This window comes from Papio anubis, chromosome 8, assembly GCF_008728515.1.
Source record: "Papio anubis isolate 15944 chromosome 8, Panubis1.0, whole genome shotgun sequence".
NCBI lineage: Eukaryota > Metazoa > Chordata > Mammalia > Primates > Cercopithecidae > Papio > Papio anubis.
Window position 1 is genome coordinate 98,846,468 of NC_044983.1, and position 8,559 is coordinate 98,855,026.

Here is an 8,559-nt window from a genome sequence, read left to right on the forward strand (position 1 = left end):
TGTAGACACTGTACCTTCAAATTGACATTTAAGACCAAACCATCTCTTATGTTATCTTTAATATTACTTTGAATAATGATTGCAATGTTTCTTCCTATGATTCCACATAACATTTAGAATAATGATGTCAGTTTTTTACAGCTGAATTTATTTCTAGTGCTTATATTTGGCTTTTTGACTCTTTCAAAACAATCAGCCTGCATTTATATAACTTTTATAAATAATAATCTAATTTGGGTCAAGTTAAGATATTAAAAGTTCCTTTCAGCATTGGAACTGTGGCCTAATTTTGGTAAATAATTTTCAATCTCACTAAATCCTAAATAGCTGTGTGACATAGGTTTTTTTTAATCATCAACTTAGTAAACTTTATTATAAATATGTATAAATCCAAATTTTAGGAAATTGTAAGTAAAGAAGAGATTTTAAAATCCAAAGAAAAGAATGTGTTAAGAATACAGTCATCACTCTGTATCTGTGGGAGATTGATTTCAAGACCTACAATGGATGCCAAAATCCAAGGATGCCCAAGTCCTTGGTATTAAATGGCATAGTATATGCATATAACCTCTGCATATTCTCCCAAATACTTAAAATCATCTCTAGATTACTTATAATACCTAATACAATGTAAATGCTAAATAAATAGTTGTTATACTGTATTGTTTAGGGAATAATGATGAGAAAAAAAGAGTGTACATGTTCAGTACAGATGCAATTTCTTTTGTCCAAATGCTTTTGAGCCACAGTTGGTTGAGTTTATGGGTGAGGAACCCACAGATATGGAGGGCCGACTGTACATTATCATTTATAGGAAAAATGTGAAGTATGCACGGGAATGATAAAGATCAAAATTAAGAGTGGGAGGAGGATGCAGTCAGGGTGCAGTACACAGGAGATTTCAACTCTTTTGGTAACATTTTCTTTCTTAAGCTGCATTTTTTTTCTTTTTTTAATGCTTTCTTGGATATCTGATATATATTTTTCTTAAGGCTGGTAAGGGATCAACCATAGTTTTTAATTCTGATGATTTTTTTTTTTTAAACTGAGTTTTGCTCTTGTCACCCAGGCTGGAGTGCAGTGGCACAATCTCGACTCACTACAGCGTCTGCCTCCTGGGTTCAAGCAGTTCTCCTGCTTCAGCCTCCCGAGTAGCTGGGGTTACAGGCACCCGCCACCATGCCCAGCTAATTTTTGTGTTTTTAGTGGAAACGGGGTTTCACCATGTTGGCCAGGCTGGTCTCAAACTCCTGGCCTCAGGTGATCCACCCACCTCGGCCTCCCAAAGTGCTGGGGTTAGAGGTGTGAGCCACCATGCCCAGCCTGATGATCTATTGTAGGACTCAAATTACTTGATTCTTAGGGTGAACGAAGTTCACCTGTGCACCTATATTGCTGTTAGTTTGCGTGTGGTTTCAAAGAATATGCAAATACTGATCCATAAATGTGAGCTCCTCTGTCAGTTTGAGCCCTTCAAGAAACAGATGACTAGATGGTATTAGACATGCAAGAGATTTATTGGAGGAACTCACTTGTGTAAGACAAAGGGGAGGGAGTAGGAGTAGGCGGGGAGAGCCTTCAGACTACCGTAAACCTAACACCTGTGATAAGAGAGGGAAGGAGGATTGGTAGGAGGAATCTCAGACTGTTGATGCAGTCCTACAGAAGGTTGGGCCAGGCTGATGGGGAGTCCTCGAGCCAAAGTTGCCAGCCAGAGGAGTTTCTGTTGCTTGCACTCATACCATCACTGTGCCATCCAAGGCAGGGAGCAGCCCTGGGCCTTGCAGCGAATGTAGTGGTGAATCCAGAGGGATGGCATCTAGGACTGCCAGTCAGCTGGGCTTCCTGTTCCAGATTTCTAGATCTGCCAACATCCACCTTTTTGCACCACATAGATCTGTCTCTTGCAGGTTTTGGGAGCAACTCCTCCATGGTTCCATGTACATCTCTCAGAAGGTGGAGGTTGGTCGTGTGATCAGTAGCCGTTTTCCCTGAAGGACCAAAACATACTCATCCTCTTTGTCTTCCACTGCAAATTTTGAGCAGCTTATAATTAATTAAGGGGAAATAATTCCAGGTAGGAAAGCTGTTTCATCATGTAGCAATATGTTAACCTTTACAGGCACTGAGAAGAAGCCTAACAGAAAAGAGCATCCTTCTCTTAAAGCCTTCCCTTGAGTAATCAATTCCAGTTACTTGGGCCAGTTTTCAAGTGATTTACAAAGTTGGTAGATTAGAAGTTTACCTTATTTATTTATTTATTTTTTTACCTTTCCCTTTCACCACTTAACTCTGATCTTTCTCTTTTTCTGCTTTTCTTGCTCATGTTTTGGCTTATCTAAAATCTAATGTACCTTAGCCCAGTTTATATACCACCTAAAAAATGAATGAACTGTAGTATGATGTTTGCCTGGCATCTTGTCAGGGCATTTGGTAATACTGCCTTGAAGTTGTTCCACCTGCTGAGTCACTGGCACTACCTCCTGCTACAACCTGTGGTTTCCATAGTGATGTCTCAGTGACTTTCACACAACAGAACCTGACTGGTTAAAGACCTGAGCTGTTTTCTGTAATTAAAGTCTTACTCGTCTAGAAATGGGAGCATGGTTTTGATCATTTTGAAATGCAACTTTACGAGTAAAATCTTATGAAATAAAATGCACAGATATGTTTTCAGGACTGAGGTTGTTAGGGTAGAATCCTGAGAAAGAAAGTAAGGATGGTGGCAACATGAAAGGGTTACTAATGGAAATGAAGAAACATAAGTAAATACAAAGGATTTACAGTAGCCCTTCAGGTAAGAAAAGTTACATCAAATGCTTTGTTATTAAGTCTTGCCACTTGGTCACTGTTTTGACCCTTCTCTTTGATGGACCCAGAGAAAATAGGTTGCTATACAATCTGTTCTTTTATATTCCCCATTCATCATCGTATTTTTAGAGAAAAGGAAGAGAAAAGACTTAAGGATTATCATGGGCAAGAAGAGTTAATCAGCAAATCAAGACATCTTAGGGAACATTCGTGGTCAGCTTGAATGTTCGAGCAATAAATTCAAAATTGATTGCTACCCAGTGAACATCAGTAATTCATACAGGGCCTTAAAGTCCCATATTAGAAAATACCAAATCAGTAATTAATTCCAGTGACAGGGATTTTGAAACATGGATCAGTGTTTTCTAGTTTTGGGGTATTGTGACACTCCTAATAGTGCTAATGGCGCATACATTTTAAACATTGTTTGCTTTGATTCCCTTCCCTTAAAGTTATTTAAATAGATTAAGTCAGGGCCAGGAACCTGGATGAATTAATGATTTATTGAATGAGCATTTTTTCATTTAGTCCACATGTATTGAGTCCTAGCTAGGTGCCTTTTTAAGTCAAAGGCAATACCAGCTTCATGGCCAGATGTTTTCACAAGCATTGAAGCCAGTATCCAGAAATGAGCTCATTATTTTGCTCCAACCCCTAAATTTCATCTCCTGTGTTCCCTGTCTCTGCATGACACACCATCCACAGAGATAGCCAAGACACAAACCTGGGTGTAAGGGCACAAGTTTTATTAAATTAATACTAGTAACAATTGCAGCTAACGTTTATCGGACATCTACAACACTGCAAATGCTTTACATGCACTTAATTTAATTTTCCTAAGAACCACAAAAGGAAGGTCCTATTATAATTCATATTTAGTCTCAGTACTGTGCACTGAATCTATAAAAGATTCTAAAAGAGCTCAGTCTCAAAGGAAATAAACATGAAAACAAGTAATTGCAGTACATTATGATGTCTTAGCAGGATACTATAGTAGTGCCCAAGAGGAAAGCCTGACTTCCTGCTGGGGAAAGAAGCCCTTCAGAGGTGAATGGCATTTATCAAACACCATTTGGTTCTGGGATATTGCATGAGTGAGTAGAAATACAGTAGGGCTGTTTTCAAAATCTGTGATCCGTCATTGAGATATGGCACTATTAATGAAAGAAACTTCCAGCAATCTGTATCAGAAATTCATTATCTTAGGTCAAATAATATACATTTGTCCCTTGTATACATGGGGGATGGATTCCAGGACCCTACAATCCTGTCCTGCATATACCAAAATCCATACATTCTCAAGTCCCCAAAGTCGGTTCTGTGGAACCCCTGGGTATGAGAAAGTTGGGCCTTTGTATATGCATGTTTCACATCCCATGAATGCTGTATTTTTTATCTGTTTGAAAAAAAAATTATGCATAAGTAGAGCTGTGCAGTTCAAATCCATGTCATTTAAGGGTCAACTATAAGATTTGGGCTAATACTCTCCAGAGAGATAAGCAACTTACGGGATAGAACTTTCATTAGGGTGCTTAAGATTAATGGATCAGAAAGCACAAAATATAGATCTAGGGGGTCTTAGGGCAGAGGATAAGAAAGGGCAAGTATTAGGTAAAAATGAAGGTGGGTGTGAGAAATGCAGGCACGGAGCCAGAGCTGAGTGTGCTGCAAATCCTGTGGCTGGATGGGACCATGACAAGATCAGCCAGCAGCGACAGAAAGTAGGCTCACAGCAGGTGTACACACATACCCGTGCATACCGAAAGGAACAGAGGGCAAGCCAGCAGCAAAATATATACATTGTAATACACATAAACACACACACACACACACACACACACACATATATATACTCTGCTCTTTACCCACCGTAATTCATCCACCCAAGGAGAAAATCAGTTTTATCTGTAGGGCCAGCTTTAAAAATAGGCCTAGCTTTAAAAATAGGCCTGGATGATTTTATGATTCCCTCTTCTGCCTTCAGTGAATAAAACATCTTTACTGCAATTGAACACAAAGATTTAAAATACAATGGTTAGTTGAGTAAATAGTTTTCTTGTAGACTGGGGATCATTTTGTTACAGGGAATGATATTTTCCTTAAGGCATTTCAAGCAGTTTGTGAGCAGGAATCTCACACAGAAACCCAAGTACAGGAACCCCAATACAGCTGGGCCAGACATCCGGGACTCTGGAGCTGGACACTAGATAGTCACAAAAATGAGACTTTTTGTGCCTCTATTCTGTGCATTCTCTACTAATTATCTCGTCCTTGCTCATAATTTCTACTCTTCCACAGCTTCAGCTCTTCATGTCCCAAAATGGCTGCCCCAGACTGACTTGACATCACTTTGCAGTTCCAGTGCCCCATCAGTTATCCACTTACCTCTCTGTCTTTCAATTTCAGTTCCTAAGATAAGAAAACTTAGCTAGAAATGTATATTTAGGGGAAGGGTCTTTTGTAGCAGTGTTCCATCACAGGCCCTGGTTAGCAGCTTTCAGATGTCTACCTTTGACAGCTGTCTTAGCTTGGGCTAGAAGTAGGGGGTCTTCAAAATGAGCCATGGGTAGGCAAGCCTATAAAATGCTTAGTACATATCAGTTAATCATCAAAATAAATAGCAATACCAAATCAGTATTTTCACATGGGGAGGGAGGTGAAGAAACTAAGGAGTAAGTAGCACAGGTGGCCTTGAGTCAATAAAGGGCACTGGAAGAGGGGCAAATGTTAACTTTATTTCCACTGCCTGTTTTCCTAGATCCATAATTCTAGGCCTCCTGATATACACCCCAAAAAACAGCTCATAGGCTCAGTCTTGCCTCTGGTGCTACTGAATGAAATAAGTATAATGAGGGCTTGGAATCCAGTTAAGCTCCCTAGACCCTCCGTGTCTCCCAGGTCTGGGTGTAGACCCCAATTGCCATTTTTTCTCCAAGTGGCTCCACCGTGAGCCCCTATGTTGAGTAGTGTCATGGAACCCTGACTAGCTCCTACCAAATCTGCTTCCTCATGGCTGCCAGCCATGCCTGGCTTATTACTGGCATAATGGACACTTTGGTATATGTCTTTCCTGGTTCCTAAATTGAACTACCACACAGAACCCTCCCTCTGTGCTCTGGCCAACCACAGATGAACCCCTGAATTCTGCCCAAACTTGCAAAACCACACTGCTGAGAGTACTGCAGACATTCCTGGTAAATGCAACCCTTAATTGGCCAAGCAAGAGCTGAGGTCTTAGCATGCATTGCACCCGAGAAGAACACAAATTTTGCAGACTTCATAATTATCTCAAAGGGAATTTTATCTTCACTTTAGCAGGGATGAAATAGAAGCTTTATAAAGAAGTGTTGCTCTCCAGCTAACACATTCAGGAAGCCTCGCTTTGCATCATTTCTGAAGGTTTTTGTTGGGTTTAACACCTTGAACTTCCTTATGAAGAAACTTGTTTCCCTCAAGGACTTATTAATGAAAACATCACACAAAAGTTCCCTTAAACAACTAGAATTGGGAGGAAGATAAGCCCAAATATTGCGTTTGGCATGACAATACATGTTCCGCAAAGCTATTCTCAAAATTTCTAATTTTAATTTTAAAATTCACTTGGATTTATGTGTGTTATTACAGCATATAGAATCCCAAATATAAGAGTTTCAAGCTCGAATATAAGTACTCAGTAATTAGAACAAATATATTTGAGTTTAGTTTCAACTCTATAGGAAAATAGGTCAGGAAATTAATTTGTAAAAAGCAATCTTGTTAATTAGATTTCTTTCCAGGTGAAATATGAAGCTTTGGATAGTATTATCCAATCTGATTTATAATGAATGAATTCACTTTCAGCTGTAACAAAGAAATTTCCTATTTATCCATCTGGGACTTTCAAATCACTATTCATTTTATGAGAAAAAAATGTGAAATATGTTCTAGAGGAAATACATATCTTAAAATACTTTTACTAGCCACGTGTTGCTTAAGTTAGAGTAAATAAGGTAGAAGAAATTAATTGCTCCAAATCTGTTGGTACTCTGTAATAATCAATTATGCCCCTAGTAAGTGATTGTAGGGCAAAACACCTCTGAAATTCAGTCATGTCTTATGTCAAATGGGTATATGAAGGTGGGCACACCCACACCTTTAGAGCTGAGGATTTCTAATGAGACAGTGCTGTGCCCTAGGCAAGTAGCAATCTTGACAAAGATATCTGCTTCAAGATCTAAGCATCAAAGTCAAGCCTAGGCCTGAGTGGTGTTTGTTATTTGAGTTACCTCCATCAGTGGAGGTAACTCATGGGCAGAGCTCCTTTGCTGCCCTTAAAAACATTTCTGAAATCTTTGGCTGAAATTCTACCCCTTTATTACCATACTACTTTTATAAATTATCATAAGCAGTGTGCATGAACATTTGTCCTTTCCCTGGCTGCACAGCATCTATTTTGATGGAATCTGTACTATGTAATTCTTGGAAATGATGCAGCCAGAGACTGCCTTTCCCCACTCCCTTAGGGACAAAGCCAATTGGGTGTTCCTGCCCAGGATGTTGCATCTGGGGTTAGTGAAGCCAGTGGACAGAGACAGCTTTGAAGTGACAGGGAGATGCATCTAGTTACAGCAGTGGCAGTCATGTCCATTGAGACATCCCAAACAGACCATTCCTGCAGTAGGACCTTGGCCTGGTTCCTTCTCCCTCACCTTCCCTGGCCCCTATCAAATTTCTAGCCTTCAAATCCAGCCTTTCTGTCCAATCTTTGAGCCATTCTATACCTTTGCAACAAATTCCTTTTCTACTGAAGTTAGCAAAAGTCAATTTCTGATGCTGTAACCTAGATGTGTATAGTCCTTGGCCAATTAATTAACTAGAAACCTACCTTTTAGAAGTTACATTAGAGAGGGTTCTAATTAATTAGCTTTTCTTAAGTAAATCTTGCCTTCCTGATAATTATTTTTCTTAAAAAAATGATTGGTGGGGAATGCTGCAAAGAAGGTAAAGCCCTGTACTATCTTGATCTGAGTATCTTGCATATGAACTGCTTCTTCTGGTTTGGATAGGAATTTTTTTCCTCCTATTGGGGCTGTACATTTCCTTCTCTCTCTCTCTTTCTTTTTTCTTGGTAACTATGTCTTGTTCTTCCCAAGACCATTTTTTTTTTTCTCATCTCCTGCCCCTTCCCACATTCCTACCACTGATGCACTAGCTAGCCCCAGTTGGCGAAGGAGGGGGGATTCTGCAGAAAGAAGGAGCACAAAGGAAGGGAAAACTTTAGTCAGCATCTGGGAAGGGGGGAAGGGGCAGGAAGGAAAGCCTGTCACATTTTTATTTTAGTAAATTTCACTATTCTACATTCCATGCCCAATTTCTGCTTTCCACTTCTTAGGATAAAGAAATGAGGAAAAATAGAAGAGGAATGGAAACCTTCTTGTCACAACTTCCTACCTTCAGTCCCTTATTTTCAACTAGACTACAGGGGACTGCATTGTTTATTGTTAACTTCTCAGCACATAAACAGCATCTACCACATGATCTGCTCAATTGAGTTTATTCAATAATTGTGATGGATCTCTTCAGCATGAAGAGGTCCACCAACATTCTTCCCACTGTTATCTCAAGCCGTCAATCCCTGCCTTCTCCAGCTGTCATACAGCCTACCTGCCCCGCAACACAATAGCATTCAGCCTCTGCCACCTGCCCTTGCAACATGTAGAAATTCCTATTCTATTGTCTTTGTCAGTTTTAAAAGAAAAAAGAAAGGAA